The sequence below is a fragment of the Nuphar pumila genome, chromosome 14 (assembly GCF_984573655.1).
Source record: "Nuphar pumila chromosome 14, dmNupPumi1.hap1.1, whole genome shotgun sequence".
Taxonomy (NCBI): Eukaryota; Viridiplantae; Streptophyta; class Magnoliopsida; order Nymphaeales; family Nymphaeaceae; genus Nuphar; species Nuphar pumila.
In genome coordinates this window covers 53,152,885-53,170,774 of record NC_143262.1, presented here as the reverse complement: position 1 = coordinate 53,170,774, position 17,890 = coordinate 53,152,885, and the positions used below count along the sequence as shown (strand labels likewise).

The following is a 17,890-nucleotide window of genomic DNA, read 5'->3' as shown; positions in this document are numbered from 1 at the left end:
GATATTTTCGTCCCATCCAGGTTAAGGGCTAAACCTAAGTCTTTTCAAAAAACTTATTTTGTCTCAGCCATGAGACTTTATCAAAATCTCTCTTCCATAATTTTAAGATCTTCATCCAAAAGTCCAATTACGATTTCCTCATTTCCTTTTATCTAATTATCTCATTTTCAAGGATTTCATCTTTTTTCAAGCCATTCAGAATAAGGTGCTCAACTTGAGAATAATTTTTCACAAAACAATTCTTCCGCACTCAGTTCAGATTTTCTGACTGGGGCAATTTTTGTTTTAAAATTTGGTGTGTTTTCTTTGCTACTAAGCTTGACTTTCAACCGACTTAGCAGCAAAGAGGGCATCTGTGAACACCCCAAATTTTTTAAATTTTCAAAAATTCTCATTTTGCCCCTAGCACTCACCTTCTAAGTTATTCAGAAAGACAATTATATAAATTTTTATTCACTTCTCAAATTCACTGGTTAAAGATCCAAAATCCAATTTCATTTCCTACATCTGGTTTGGGGCTTAGGTGTCATAGGTTTTGCTTTGATTGTATGTGTTGATGAACTTATTGCTTATAGAAACAAAATGGTTCATCTCCTGGTATCATGAGTCTTGATACATATATAAAAAAGAAAAGAAAAGAAAAGAAAAGAGTTAGTTCTCTTGATCACCAGGTTCAGATGGTTCATCCACTCCAGAACATATGAGGAAATAAACTTCATCAGTCAACCTCACATTCGAAGCATCTTCACTTTTGTTGTTGATGTCAGTAGATGTGATACAAGCTTGTTGGATGATCTGAAGATGCCTCTTTTGAGGTACTGCCTATGGGAATCAAAGGTAGGAAGGCTATTGTAGTTGATGGAAGACCTGCCAGGACAGTTGTGACAAGGTGTCATCTTTAAAGACTTGGCATAGCTATCGAGGTTGGGAGTTGCAGGGAAATGGCAATTCAGGTAGTATTGGCATGAAATAGCTATGCTAGAAATGGGAGATTGGATAAAAGATCAGATACCGTGCTAATGGAAAAGGAATTTTGGTGTCATGAGGTTGAGCATGGCATCCTTGAGGGCCTACCGGACTTCAAACGGTATGGACTAGTGCTTGAAATACCAAAGATGGTTCTGCTGGCAACCTCAAATAGTGTTGCTGAAGTCGATTTATGTGAAAATTGATTCATCTGTATCAATTTATCATGCATAGCATAATCATTTTACTATGTTATGTTGCTACATTGTCTTATTATATGTCATTTGGTTATACTACTGTGTATTGCATAAGCACATTTTATGCATACTTACACTTTACCTGTACATCATCAATCACTGCATATAATTCATTTCCTACTTGCCTGTATATCCCTACAACACCTGTGCATCCGTTGCACCCTGCTGCACTCTCATGTTCTCCTGTAACTTCTTGTGCACACCATAGCATCACCTGCTATATCCTCTCATCCCAAGCATTCATAGCACAGCAGCCCTGCAGGCTCTTGTGGCCTCCTGTGCCTTCATAGCACAGGAGCCCCTTGGCTGCTGTGATTTCATAAACACTCACAGCAGCTCATGAGCTGCTATACTTCCATCTCATGTATATTATCATTAGCATATTACAAGAAGTTGGTTAAGAGGCTTGCCAAGGAGTATCATGCTTTTCCTCATCAGAAGCTATCATCAAATAGATTCCTAGGTTCCTTGGTCCAGGTCTTAACAAGGCTGGGAAGTTTTCAACCCTTGTTTCATGCCAGGAGTCTCTCGAATCAAAGGTGAATGAAACCAAAGCAATTGTTAAGTTCCAACTTAAGAAGGACCCCTGCATGGGAGTTGCTATTGGGAATTGTGCCATGGAGGAGAAGCAGATCTTCTAGATGTGCAACTTAGTGTTAACTTCCTTGTTTCACAATTAAAGAAGAACTGGCAAAATGTGAGCTGCTCGTACCTGAAGAGTACCATGGGAAGGGAAAATAGAGTATTCTAAGTGGTGCAGTTGTTCTCCTGCACAATTTGTTGGTCGTTCCTCCTAGGCAAAGAGTATGTACTTCAGTGAATGATAAGTATCGGTCCAGTCACCTTTTCTGCAGCTTTCTTTTCTCACACAGTAGGTGAATTACTTTCTTTTTGTTTTGTCTCTTTCAAATGATTTTGCTCTTTGAGACAGGATAGTTTAGATTTCTTAGCTTTAGCTGATGGGTAGTTAGATTAAAATGGAAGAACTTATTGTTATATTGCTGAACTAATATTTGCTAGAGATCGAAATTTTATAGTATTTTTCATTTGTTGCCTCCACAGTATATGTTTGTCAACTCTTTGTTGCAGTTCATTATAAAAAGGACTTAGGCATAATGCACTCTCATATTGCATTTTCCCATTAACATTAGCCTTGTATATGCATATTCATATGCATTTTCTCATTAAATATATACATTGCATTCTCATATGCATTCCATCAGTAGGTATGTACGTGGCCTTGGGCAAATGTATATGTATTTTTCATTAGCCTAAGGCATTGCATATATCTTCTCATATAGATTTTCATTAGCCTAAGGCATTGTATATATCTTCTCGTATAGATTTTCATTAGCCTACGACATTGCATATATCTTCTCATATAGATTTTCATTAGCTTATGGCATTGCTTATATCTTCTTATATAGATTTTCATTAATCTAAGGTATTGCATATATATTCATATATATATATATTTTCTCATTAGCATAAGGCATGACATATGCATTTCTCATTTAGCATAAGCATTGCACTTAGGCAAATGCATATGCATTCCATTCATGCATTAGGCATTGCATCTTCATTAATTTGTGCATTTTCATTATAGCTTAGGCATAATCGCATGCATATTAGCTTTAATAGGATATTTTCAATTTCGTTCCTGTATTTTGCATTTCTTCTGCTTATGTTATCTTATGTTTGCAGGGAGGCTTTGAAGATGCTGATTTCCTTTCCTAGATTAGGAATTTTAATATTTCAATTTCAATTTAAGACTGTAATAATTTGATATTAATGAGAATTTCTACCTTTCAGTTTAGAATAGAATGTACGAGCATATAGTTGTGCTTTAAATTCTCATAATTTTCTATGGCATTTCATTTTATTCTTTAAAAAGCATTGTGGTATAACACGAATGGTACATGCATTTTTCTAATAAGAGGTAAATAACCCTAAGTAAATGATTCACATTTATGGTCATAGTCAAAATGTGAACAATACTTAGGATTTTTATCTTTTATAGAATAACATTTGATCTCCATCATATTTTTCTAAATACATTTTCTTCCTCTATCAGAATTTAAGATATAAATTATTTTGAGATATATTTGTGGCCATAGTCATAGATATATTAAAAGTTAATTTTATTTTAAACCCTATAAAGGCACAAAAATTTATTTTATTCTTTATTAGAATTTAAATAGAGATTAGATTATAATATGTTTGTGACCATAGTCATGAATGTATTATGATTTAATCTTATTTCAATTCTATTAAAGAATAAAATTTGCTTTTAAATTTTAATATTTAAATAAATTTTAAAGCATTCATCATTTAGGATAGAATTGCATTTTTTTCTCAAATTATTTCAAGTGATCTTCAAAATTCCAAGTGATTTTGAAATAAACTTTCAAAAACCCAGTTTTCATTTCTAAATTCAAAAATAATTTTCAACTTCCATTTATAAATTCAAATTCATCTTTTATTCTCAATTCCACTCAGTTCTTAAAATCTTATTTCAAAATTCCAATTTTCAATTCTCGTTTTTGAATTCCACATTTTTGAATTCTATATTTTAACTTGAATTTCATTTTTAAGTTCCAATTTCAAAATCAAGGCTCAATTCCTATTCAATTTCAATTCCAAATTCCAAGTCTAAATTCAAATTCTATTCTCAATTTCAAAATCCAATTTCAAAGTTTATGTTAAATTCTAAGTTTTCAATTTCTAAATTCATTCTTTAAATTCCAATTCCAATTCCAATTTCAATCTCAAATTCTAAATTTCTAAATTTATTTCCAATTTCAAAGTTAAATTTCAATTTCAAAATCAATTCAAAGTTCCAATTTGAATTTCCAATCCAATTTCCAAGTTCAATTCTGATTTCAAACATCAAATCGAATTTCAAAATCAATTTCAAAATCCCAATTTGAATCCAATTTCCATTTCATTTTTTAAAATTCCAACTTTTAAATTCAATTTTAAATTCTGATTTCAAAGCCAGGTTTCAATTAGACTTCAATTCTAAATCTCAAATTTTTTAATTTTAAGATTCTATTTCAATTTCAAAATTTTGATTTATCAATTTCAAAGCTCCAAATTCAGTCCTTATTCTTCAAATTTCAATCTTTTCCAAAATTCATTTTTTATTTCAAATTTTCTTTTTTAATTCAAATTTCAAATTAAAAAAAAAACTCTCAAAATTCCATTTCAACCTTTGATTTCAGTTACAATTTCAACTTCCAAAATTCAAATTTCCTTTTCAAATCTCAGATTCATTTCAGATCCAAGTTTAGATCTAAAATTTCTCAAATCAAGTTCAAATTTTGAAACCACTTCTTCAAGGATATTTTTAAACTTGTTTTAAAATTACTTGGAAAATCCAAATTTTTGAAATATTTCCAAAGTATGCATCATATTTCAAATCATCATTTTCAAAGTTCATTGCACAAGTATGATTCAATGTGCATTTAGGATTTCAGAATAATTACTTAGACAAATTTAGGCAACGCAAAAGGCACTGATTCGATCCTTGGTTCAATTACCCAAGGTAAAGGTGCCAGAAATGGTTGAACCTCATTCCAATGAGCGAATCCCGTCTCTCCATTTTTCTCACAAAATTTTCAAAATGGAGGTGAGTTAATTTTTCAAAATCTTTTTCAAAAAGGTCAAGTGAGACCTTGTAAAGAGTTTCCTTCCTTCTCTCTTTTCTTTCTTTTTTTTTCTCTTCAAAAGGGAAAAGAGAAAAAGAAAAGAAAAGAAAAAGGGAAAATTTTTGCAACAATCACACCAGTAAAGATTTATAAGATAAAGGCAAGAGCAGAGGTCAGCAAAGTGACATAACAGATTGAAGAGTCAGCAGAATTTGACTCGACTATTCAAGAATTGCAAGAATTTGCTCATATTCAGAAGCAAGATGAACCATCATCTTTTGTTCAGGATCCAACAGAAGATATCAACATTGGTTCAAAAGATGATCCAAAATCCTCGAAATTGGTTGAAGTCTAAATTCAGATAAGAAAGGAAGACTCATCCACTTTCTTAAGCAGCATGAAAAAGTATTTGCCTAGACTTATGAAGATATGCCAGGATTGGATCCCAAGCTGGTTGAGCATCGCCTCAAATTAAAACCGGATTCCAGGCCAATCAAGCAAAAACTAAGAAAATTGGATCCTCGAGTTGAGCAGCAAGTCAAGGAAGGACTTGAAGATTTACTAAAAGCAGGATTCATCCGAACCATTGATTATTTGGGTTGGTTGGCAAACATTGTGGCAGTTCCTAAAAAGAACGCCAAAGTTCAAATCTGCATTGATTTAAGAGATCTCAATAAGGCTACTCCAAAAGATGATTATCCACTCCCCAATATTGATCTTCTAATCGATAGCACAATAAGTCATGCCATATTTTCTTTTATGGATGGATATTTTGGCTACAATCAAATTAAGTTGGCCGCTCGTGATTAGTCAAAAACTTCCTTCACCACACCGTGGGGAACCTTTTGCTATACAGTCATGCTGTTTTGACTCAAGAATGCTGGGGCGACCTATCAGAGAGCAATGACCGTTATTTTTCATGATCAAATGCATAAAAACATAGATGCATATGTGAATGACATCGTGGTCAAATCTAAAGAAGAAGAGGATCATCTCGATGCTCTTGGTCAAGTCTTCGAAAGGCTTATTCTCTACAAATTAAGACTCACCCCTCAAAAATGTGTCTTTGGCGTAGAGTCAGGTAAATTGCTTGGCTTCATTATCAGTAAGAAAGGAATAAAGGTGGATCCTGCTAAAGCAAAAGCAATTATTGATATGCCACCTCCAACTAATCTCAAAGAGTTGCAAAGCCTCCAGGGGCGTATTCAGTCTATTCGACAGTTCATCTCCAATTTGGCAATAAGATGTGAATCTTTTAATTATTTGTTGAGAAAATGAGTAAAATTTGAATGAGGACCAGAATGTCAGCTTTCATTTGAGCGCATTAAGCAGTATCTTCTTAATCCACCCATTTTGAAGCCATCAGAATTGGGAAAGTTGCTCCTACTATACATTTCAGTCAATCAAGTTGCTTGTGGTGGATTTCTTGCGTGGTATGAAGAAGGTAGTCGAATAAAACATGTCATCTATTATGTGAGCAAAACTTTCATTGTTCATGAAAAGAAATATTCTCAGATGGAAAAGACATGTCTAGCTTTAGTATGAATGTGTTAGAAACTGAGGCATTACTTGTTGGCATCAGAAGTCAAAATTTTATCAAAGCTAAACCCTCTCAAATACATTCTTGAACAACCATTTATCACTGGACGGATTGCAAAATGGCAAGTCCTCCTAATGCAATATAACTTAGAGTATGTTTATCAAAAGTCAATCAAAGGCCAAGCTATCGCAGATCAGTTGACATATTTTCCTTTGACAAAAGAAATTAAAGTAGAGGATGATTTTTCTGATGAGCGCATCTGCCATGTTCAATAGTCTCCAATTTGAAACCTATTCTTCGATGGCTCTAAGAATATGTCTGGCATATGGATCGAAATCTTATTGATTACACCAGAGAAAGACATGATCCCTTATTCTCTCAAGCTTGGTTTCCAATGTACTCATAACATGATCGAGTATGAAGCTCTAATACAAGGCCTCAAAATTTTGCAAAACTTCAATGTTAAGAGAGTACATGCCTTTGACGATTCATTGCTTGTCGTCAGTCAAGTTAACAGAGTGGCAGGTGAAGGATCCAAAATCAATCCATTATCAAAAGATTATCCTAGTTCTTGTAGACAACTTCAAAGAATTTTAGCTCAATCACATCAGGAGGGAACATAATCAAATAGCCGACGACTTAGCTAGCCTGAGCTCCATTTTATCCTTTAAAGACAATGAATCCTTTCATTCTTTTGAAGTTGGTAGGCTTGATCAACCTGTTTTCATTTTATTTGTGCAAATAAATCAAGTTAAGCAAAAGAAGAAGTCTTGGTGCCAAGATATCAAGAATTTTATTGAAACTAGTGATTTTCCGCCAAGAATGTCAAGAAGGGAACAACGAGCAATTCAGCACATGTCTGCTTAATATTTCATTCTCATCGATGTTCTCTATCGTTGAAGATTCAGTGCTGAGTATGTCAGATGCTTAGACAATGATGAAGCCATGAAAACCATTCAAGAAGCACATGAAAGTATTTGCGGTGGCCATGTTGGTTACCAAACTCTTGTCAAGCAGATCATCCGGGCAGGGTATTATTGGAAAACTATGCAGCAAGACTGCTATCGCCTTGTGAAGAAGTGTGTCAAATGCCAAATGCATGCACCTTCCATTCATGTGTCGGTCGCATACTTGCAATCAGTCGTATCTCCTTGGTCATTTTTTATGTGGGGTTTCGATGTCGTAGGCCCAATTACTCCCTCTACTTCCAATGGTCATAAATATTTTCTTGCCGCAACAGAATATTTCACCAAATGAGTTGAAGTTATTACTCTGCGTACAGTAGAAGGCCGCCATGTGGTTTCCTTCATTCACAAGAATATTCTCTATCATTTTGGCATACCACATGACATTGTTTCAGACAATGACATTCATTTTAAAAATAAGAGGATGAAAACCTTCTATTCAAAATTCAAATTTTACCATCACCTTATTATCCTCAAGGGAACAGTCAGGCAGAGGCCACCAACAAGATTTTGATCATATTTTGAAAAGAACCGTGGGAACGGGTCATGATTGGCATGAGAAAATTCATCATGCACTTAGGGCATGCCGAACTACTATTCGGACTACGACCAATGCCACTCCTTCAGAGCTCGTTTATGGGACTGAGGTGATTTTACCTCTCCACATTCAAAAACCTTCTCTCAAATTTGCTTCACTTATAGAATTGTCGCTTGATCAGTATCAACAACAGAGGTTGATACAACTTGATTTGTTGGATGAAAGAAGGCTCAAGGCAGCCCAACATGCTCAATCTTATCGGCAAAGGATAGCCTGACAATATGCTAAGTCAGTCATTGAAAGAAGATTTTGAGTTAATGACCTGGTTCTCAGATCAACAGCTCATCTCAAGCATCGCTCGCAAGGCAAATGGTCGCCTAATTGGGAAGGTCCCTATGTGGTCAATGAAGCACTTCCCTGCAATGCATATCGTCTGATCAACGCATATGGGGTGGAATTGTCAGACACTATCAATGCTCTATATTTGAAGAAATTTTATACCTAAAATGTTCAGTCTATCCTTTGTACTCTTCAAAAGAGCCTTTTTTAATAGCAATGATCTTCTGTTATCCTATCATTCTTCTCTATCATACAGGGGCATTTATATATATATATATATATATATATATATATATATATATATATATATTCATCTTACTTTAAAATTTTTATATGCGAGCAGGATCAAGCAAAATCTTTTTTTGTCAACAATTCTTCATCAATTTCTAATAATTCTCATCAAACTTTCTTTCTTTCCCTTTCAGGTTAAGGGATAAACCTGCGCCTCATTCTAACGAGGTATTTCTTTAATCCCCATTCAGGGTAAGGGGCAATTCTAAAGCATTATTTCAACCATAACATCCTGTAGACATACAGGATTGAGAGAGTTTTCTACCTTCAATTTTTGTCATCTCTTAAATAGTTTCTTTCTACCCATTCGGGATAAAGGGATAATCCTGAAAGTGGACCACATACGGTTAACTATGATGGTCTATCGAATTCAAAAGTTTCATCAAGAATCTTTATTTTCCAAATTCAGCTTGCAAGTTGAATCATTTGAAAAATACAGTCCTCGCACTGGTTATTTCTCAAAACTTTTAATCAAAGATCAAGCTCATTTGCAAAACCCAGTCCTTGCACTGGTTATTTCTCAAAACTTTCAATCAAAGATCAAGCTCATTTGCAAAACCCAGTCCTCACACTGGTTATTTCTCAAAAATTTCAATCTTAGATCAAGCCTATTTTTCGAGGTTAGTCATTGGAGTGATATCTTTTTCTTCAAAATTGTTGGTCTTAGGTTGAATCCCTTCTTGGACCAATTTCTTCTTCAAAATTGTGGTTCTTAGGTTGAATTCTTTTTTAAACCAATTTCTTCCTAAAAAACATGATCTTTAAGTTGAATTCTTTTTTAACCTGATCTTTCATTAAGATCCTAGTTCAATCAATCATTTTCAGATCTTCAGGTCAACCAATTTTTGCAAACAAACCTTCGGGTTACAATCTTGTCAAATATCAGTCCTCCTAAATCCCACTTTTAAAGTTGGTTTGTTCTTCTTGAAAGCTCCGAGTTTTGACTCGGGCTTCTTGAAAGTTTTGAGTTTTGACTCAGACTTTTCTTTCAAAAATCCAAATTTCCAAATTTGACTTTCTTCAAAAGTTCCAGCTCTCGCTGGTCAGTAAATCAAAGGTCCCAGCTCTCGTTGGTCACTATTTCAAAGGTCCCAGCTCTCGTTGGTCAGTCAATCAAAGGTTCTAACTCTCGTTGGTCAGTCAATCAAAGGTTCTAGCACTCGTTGGTCAGTATTTCAAAGGTTTTAGCTCTCACTGGTCAGAATTTCAAAGGTTTCAACTCTCGTTGGTCAGAATTTTAAAGGTTCCAGCTCTCGCTGGTCAGAATTTCAAAGGTTCCAGATCTTGTTGGTCAGTATTTCAAAGATTTCAGCTCTAACTGGTCAGTATTTCAAAGATTCCAGCTCTCGCTGGTCAGAATTTCAAAGGTTCCAGCTCTCGCTGGTCAATGTTTCAAAAGTTCCAGCTCTCGCTGGTCAGAATTTCAATGGTTCCAGCTCTCACTGGTCAGTTTCTCAAAGGTTCCAGCTCTCGTTGGTCAATATTTCAAAGGTTCCAACTCTCGTTGGTCAATGTTTCAAAGGTTTCAACTCTTGTTGGTCAATACTTCAAAGGTTCCATCTCTTGCTGGTTAGAATTTCAATGGTTTCAGCTCTCACTGATCAGTTTCTCAAAGGTTCCAGCTCTTGCTGGTCAGTCAATCAAAGGTTCTAGCTCTCGTTGATCAGTCAATCAAATGTTTCAGCTCTCGCTGGTCAATATTTCAAAAGGTTTCAACTCTCGCTAGTTGAACTTTAAAATTCAGTGTTTTCACTGGTCGATATTTCAAAATCCAATGTTTTCATTGGTCGAGATTTCAAATTCCAGTTTCTACAACTGGTCAGGATTTCAAAATCCAATGTTTTCACTGGTCAGGATTTCAAAATCCAGTTTCTATAATTGGTCGAGATTTCAAAATCCAGTGTTTTCACTAGTCAGGATTTCAAAATCCAGTTTTTACAACTAGTCAGGATTTCAAAACCAGTTTCTACAACTAGTCAGGATTTCAAAATCCAGTGTTTTCACTGGTCGGGATTTCAAAATCCAGTTTCTACAACTAGTCCGAATTTCAAAATCCAATTTCTACATCTGGTCTGGATTTCAAAATCTAGTTATTATAGCTGGTCGGGATTTCAAAATCCAATTCTTACAACTGGTCGAGATTTCAAAATCCAATTTCTATAACTGATCGAGATTTTAAAATCAAGTTTCTACAACTGGTCAGGATTTCAAAATCCAATGTTTTCACTGGTCTGGATTTCAAAATCCAGTTTCTACAACTGGTCAAAATTTCAAAATCCAATTATTATAGCTGGTCAAGATTTTAAAATCCAGTTTCTACAATTGCCAGTGTTTTTACTGTTCAGGATTTCAAAACCCAGTTCTTACAACTAGTTGGGATTTACCAAAATCCAGTATTTTCACTGGTCGGGATTATCAAAATCCAGTTTTTACTGATCAGGATTTTCAAAATCTAATTTTTATATTATTTCTTCCAAATTTCAGCCCAAAGTCCCATCAAAATTGATGTTGAGTAATTGTTTCACAAAGGATTCTCGAACATTTTGCCAATTTGTTACTAAAACTATCTATTGATTTCAAAATTCTTATTGCACAAAAGAATCACCTCCAAAATTACGTCTAGTATCCCTTTCAAAAGGGTGAAACTCTTAATGAAAAAGCGCAAAATTAAATTCTTTTTCCTGTTGGTCAACCAAAAGGATGAAAAAAAATCCCTGATATGATCGCAAAGGAACATTAAATGATTTTGAAAAGCCAGAAATGAATTGATATTGATCATAGATATGACGCATTTTCAAAGACAATTCTTCTGGCAATAAGGCAGTGAAAATATCCTGAGCGATAAAACAATCCACTCCATTTTCTCAATAATGCAAGCATAATTGATTATCTGCAAAAGAGATCTCTCTACTATCGTTAAGTTGAAGATCGATAGACAAGTTAGACCCCTGGGGACAAAGAAAATTCAGACCATCTCCAAGCTGAAGGAGCATGTGGCGGATCCTTCTAGGGAAAGTTCAAACCATAGCCAAGTTGAACGCTGATGCGATGGACCTCCCGACAAACCATAAAAGATATTTGATTATCATCAAGAGATTTCAATTAAAGAGACAATATCATCATTATAATTCTTGAGGCAAAGAAATGCTTGAAACACCTCCAAGTTGAATGAACGTGTGATGTTCTAGAGAAAATCAGAACATCTCCAAGATGAAGATGATGTGATGAACTTCTCGCCAAACCCCAAGAAAGCTCAATTTCTATGTCTCAAAAAGAAGGCAAAAAGATCATCACGGAAAAACACTAGATATCAAACTGCTAAAATTGCCAGAAATCATCTTTTCTTATGCAAAATTTCTTCATTAATATCTTTTCATTTGTTGCTTTTTATGAAACTGAGAATAATTCCTCTCTTTTTATATCAAGGAAATGGATAACTTTCTTGAATAATCCCAATAGCAACAAAATTTGAATTTGACTCTGGATTCCATAGAGTTAACCTCGTTGGAGGAAATATTTTGGGTAAAAGAAGGAATATCTTCTGCACATATGTGCACATTTTCAACATTTGAATCAGCTACAGTTTTATCTTGTTGGCAAAATTTTTAGGCTTTCCTGACATAAGAATTTGATTTCCCTTTAATATATCTTGGCAACCCTTTTTTATCCCTCTTTAGGACTTGATAACAGGAGTTCTCAAGATCCTTCCCTTCTGTCTAATCTGAGCGCCCGGGCTCTCAAATATACACATTTCTCTGCTTTTCCCACTGTCCCGCCATAGACAGTTATTTTTTTTTCAGGCTCAAAAGCAAGACTGGTTTCGCAAATGATCATTTTAAAAGCTTATTTCAGTCTCAGTCATGAGACGCCCCATTCTGTATCCCTTTTTAAGTTTCAGGGCCCTAATTTTTCCTACCTTTTACAACCCCTTTCGGATCCTTTGTGCAAAATCTGGAAGTCCCATCATGGTTTCCCCATTATGATGAGGAATCCATATTTTTCATATTCATTCAGGTAAGGATTTTTTCATATTCATTCAGGTAAGGATTGTACCTGAGCCTCGTCTCATGAGATATTTTTTAGAATCGTCCCATCATGGTTTCCCCATTCTGATGAAGAATCTATATTTTCCATTCTCGTTTAGGTAAGGGTTAAACCTGAGCCTCATTCTGATGAGGTATTTCTTTCATTCCCAATATAGTTTCCCCATTCTGACGAGGAATCCATATTTCTTTCATTCCCGTTCAGGTAAGGGTTAAACCTGAACCTCATTCTGACGAGGTATATTTCTTTCTTCCCCTTCAGGATAAGGGCTAAATCTGATTCATTTTCAAAAAGGACATCTTTCAGAAAGCTATTCAGTCTCAAATCATGAGAGATCCCAATCAATCTCTTTTCCAAAGCTTTAGGAAATCTCATTTTCATTTTTGTGCCTGTGGCTGCCTCGTTCTGATGAGGTATTTTCCATTCCCGGTCAGGTTAAGAGTTAAACCTGAGCCTCATTCTATAAGGTATTTGTCATCCCATCCAGGTTAAGGGCTAGGCCTGAGTCCTTTTCAAAAAGTTTGTTCCATCTCAGCCATGTGACCTCTTCAAAATCTCTCTTTTCACAGTTTTTAGACTTTCATCCCCAATGTCCCCACTCTTCTTTATCAGAATCATTTTCACAATCAATTTCTTCTGCACTTAGTTCAGATTTTCTGACTGAGGCATTTTTTTTAAATTTGGTGTGTTTTATTTGCCACTAAGCTCGGCTTTCAACCGACTTAGCAGCAAAGAGGGGCATTTGTAAACACCCCAAATTTTTCAAAGTTTTAAAATTTCCTTTTTTGCCCCTAGGACCCACCTTTTGAGCCAGTCAGAAAGGCAATTGGGTTAATTTCTAATTATTTCTCAGATTCACTTCCTTTTTTAAGATCTAAAGCCCAATTTCATTTTATATCTTTGACCGAATCTTAGATCCAGATCAGATATCCAAATCCAATTCGGATCCCGATTCTCCTATTTTCAATTCAAAATCTAAAAAATTCAAAATCAATTCTCTACATAGCTCAGGTATTTCATCTAGGTCCGATCTCCATTTGGATCCATTCCTCTCATTTTTTCCTTAATTCGAGATCCAAATTCAATATTTACTCAAAACCTTGAATCCAGATCTATTTTGAAAATTCAATTTTTAGAATTAACTTTGTTATTTGAAAAACCCTCCTTTTGAAAAATCTTCAAATTTCAAAGCAAATATTTTACAAAATCTTTTAAAAACTTCATCTGGATCCCCTCCCTCGTATTTTTAGGTTTTTCTTTCAAAAATATAAAAGAAAAAAATTCAAAAAGTAGCTTTACCCCCTTTTTGAAAAATTCTTGTACCATTTTTGAAAAAAATGTAACAGCCTCCTCCTTTATAACCACCTACGAAGGAGGAAGGAGACCATCGAGCATTGCAAAGGAGAATCATCTAGCACTACAAGGGGAGCTCCCCCGATTTCTCTGCTTCTCCCTCTTTCCTCTTTCCTCTTTCCTCTTTCCTCTTTCCTCTTTTCTCTTTCCCTCCTCTCTTCCTCCCTTCTTCTTCTTCTTCTTCTCTTTCCCCTTTTTCTCTTCTTAACTTTTTCATTTCTCTTTCTCATGGTTGAAGAAAATCAAGCATCAGAAGCATAAAGAAGAAGAGCTCCCTCTCCTCTCTTCTTGATTTGGTCGAATCTGAACTTCAAAAGGAGGACGTTTTGGCCATAGTGCAAAGAAGAGCAATCCCCTCCTCTCAACCAACCGACGGTGAGTCTCTCTCTCTCTCTCTCTCTCTCTCTCTCTTTGTTTCTTTGTGAAATTACGTATTAAGCAGCCTTTGATCTTGCATGCGTCGATTGCTTCTCATCTGCTAATTTCCATTTTGTTAAATTGTTTATGCTATTTCCCTTTAGCATCTATTCATTTCATTTTTTTTCTTTTTTTTCTTTTATCTTTTCTTTTCTTTTATCTTTTGCTTTGATCTCAATGTTGTGATATGTATTGCAATGGTCAGTGCCTCATAAGCACCACATCAGTCATCTCTTTTACCTCAATTTCCACCATCCATTGGAGGCATATACTGCAGCATCGATATGCATTGCAGCATCGATATGCATGTTTGCAACAAGGTGTGGATTCCTCTTTTCTCATTACTTATGCTCCAGCATTCTCCATTGCCATTGATTATGTATGCAAATTCAATCTCTGTTTATTGTCTGTTTTTATTTCTTTCTTTCTTTCTTTTTTTTGGGGGGTGGGGGCGGGATTTAGCATTCCCTCACATTTTATTTGCACCTCATCTTAGTTTCTGTTCATAGCATCAATCATTTATTACACTCGGATTTGCATCAATGCACATTGCGTATTGCATCATTGAACATTCTGTTTATCATCAGCCCAATACATCATCTGCATCAACCGTTTGTTCATCACATTATTACATTCACAACTCTGCATTTCTTTTCTTTCATATCTTTTTTTATTTTTAGACATTTATCTTGTGCATTTCATTCTCCAATCCCGCAAACATATTTTTATCCATATTTGCATCTAGTCTTCAACATTGCATTTAAGTCCAGCAGTTCATTCGCATTTAATGTGATCCAGGATCAGGGTTGTTTCTCTTTTGGCTTCAGTTTCCTGGGAGGCATCTTTTTGTTTACATCCAGTCTCTGCAATAGCACCATCCATGCACAATATGAATACTTTTGCATCGACTTAGTCCACTGCACCCCTCTGTGAATGCCTTGGATTTGATTCAGGAGTAACATATGAGCATCCATCGTTCATAGCATATCATTCGATGTCTCAACCTCACTGCATCATCATATGTATCATTTTGTCTTCTGTTTTAAGTGCCTTCAGTTTGTGTTGCCTTCCCCTCTTGCAGTTTTTTGTGATTGCTTCATTGAATCATTATTTATTTCTCTGTTGCATTTGATTTTTGTTACATTGCATTGTTACATGTGCACATCTCATTCATGATGCATTTTCAATTAATAATTGCATCTACATTTGCTTCCATATGCATTTCATCATCTATGCATTTTATGTTCATCGACATCCATTGATTTCATTTGCATTAATATGATGAATCACATTCAATGCAAAATTTGTTGAGCATCAGCATCTCAGCCATGAGTTGTTATTTGAAAGCAGCATGTACACTTAAGACCTTTTTCATCTTCTTTACACTTCTTTCTCCTTCTCATTAGGCAATCTGATGTTTTCTCTTACTGCTGCATCTTCATATAAATATCATCTTAGCTCATCGATCATGTTTTCTCCATTGCATCAGCATCTTATGCATCATTCATATTTCATACTTGAATTATCTTTGCTATTGGAAAGGGTTTGGAATTCTAGTGTATGTTCAACACACTGAAGATTAGGATCCTCCATGGCGAGCCTTCCAATAGTTGTTGAGGTCTAAAGCCATATCCCATGTATTTTGCACTTTTGTGATCTAATACAGAGCCTTGCCTGAGAACAGATCGAGCCTAGAGTAACATAAAGTAGCTTTGCCAATGTTCTATTCTCTTTACCCAATACTTTTTCAAGAGTTTAATCATTGAAGAAGCCTTATAAGGAGTTAGTGTCTTACTGTACTCCACAACTGTGTTGACATATCTACAGAGTGAGACCATTGTCGGTAGGTAGACTGACTCCATTGATTCTAAACACTCATATAGGTCAGGTGCCTTGACCTTTGATAATGGATAGAAATCTAACTTTGTAGATTCACCTTCAAAGGGCCTTTACATTGATAAAATTGATAATGGTTCCTATCTCCACATGGCGATCCATCCTGATGGTAGCAGTCATGTATTTCTATCCAACCAAGCTGGAAAAATATGGTTGGCAATAGTTCCTAAAGCTGGGTCTGGTGAAACATTGTAGCTTGATGAGTCCAATCCATTTCTTGATATAACTGATGTAGTACATTTTGATTCAGATTTTGGCCTAATGGAAATAGCATTTCATCTAGATTTGGTTAAAATGGGCATTTTTTTTGTTTCTTACAACTGTGGCAAGACGAAGACACCAGGTTGTTCTGGAAGATGCGCATGTAATACTGCGGTAGACTGTGACCCTGCTAAGTTTGGTTCAGACAGTGGTTCCACAACATGCCAATATGGCAGTGTTGTTGTAGAGTACTCTGCAAATGGCACAATACCACCCTCCTAGGCAATAACTGCTAACTCTTTGGAAATACAGAGAATATTTACTATGGGTCTTCCCTATACATCTGATAATGCTGGACAGATTCCTTTTGGTCCCACAGACAGATACTTATACTTTATGATGGGTGATGGTGGTAGTAGGGGTGACCCTTTCAATTTTGCTCAAAATAAAAAATCTTTGCTTGGAAAGATCATGCGCCTTGATATTGATAACATTCCAAGTGTTGCTGATATAATCAAATAAGGTTTCTGGGGAAATTACTCAATTCCAAAAGACAATCCATTTTCTGAAGATAATCAGTTGCGACCTGAAATATGGGCCCTTGGACTTAGAAATCCATGGCGTTGCAATTTTGATTCCAAAAGGCCCATATACTTCCTTTGTGCAGATGTTGGCCAGGAATACAATCATTTTTCTCTTTCAGCAGCCTAGGCATTTTCCATTTTAGCAGTATGTGCATCTTCACTTTAGCATATGCATCTTTCTATAGGCATAAGCATTGCACTTAGGCAAATGCATATCATTTCTTCATTAGCATAAGCATTGCACTTAGGCAAATGCATATGCATTTCTCATAAGCATAAGCATTGCACTTAGGCCAATGCATATGCATTTCTTCATTAGCATAAGCATTGCACTTAAGCAAATGCATATGCATTTCTTATTAGCATAAACATGGTACTTAGGCAAATGCATATGCATCTCATTCATGCATAGGCATTGCATCTTCACATATGCATATGTATTTCTATAAAAGCATAGGCATAATCATATGTATGTTAGCTTTAACATAGCATTTTCAATTTCTTTCTATATTTGCATTTTTGTTGCCTTATGCTATCTCATATTTGCAGGAAAGCATGGAAGACCCTGATTTCTTTTCCTAGATTAGGAAATTTCAATATTCAATTAAAGATTGTAATAATTTCATATTAATGAGAATTTTTACTTTTTTCTTTAGATTAGAATGTATGAGCATATAGTTGCACTTTAAATTCTCGTAATTACTTGTGATGTTTTATTTTATTTTATTTTTCAAAAGGCACTATGGTATAACACGAATGACACGCGCACCATTCTAATAAGAGGTAAATAACCCTAAGTAAATGATTCACATTTATAGCCATAGTCAGAATGCGAACAATACTTAGGAT

At 35.2% G+C, this 17,890-nt stretch overlaps 1 pseudogene; it reads left to right on the top strand.

The window, feature by feature from the left end:
• Positions 1-17,168, top strand: part of LOC149816828 (HIPL1 protein pseudogene) — a 34,167-nt pseudogene extending 16,999 nt beyond the window's left edge.
• The last annotated feature ends 722 nt before the right edge of the window (positions 17,169-17,890 follow it).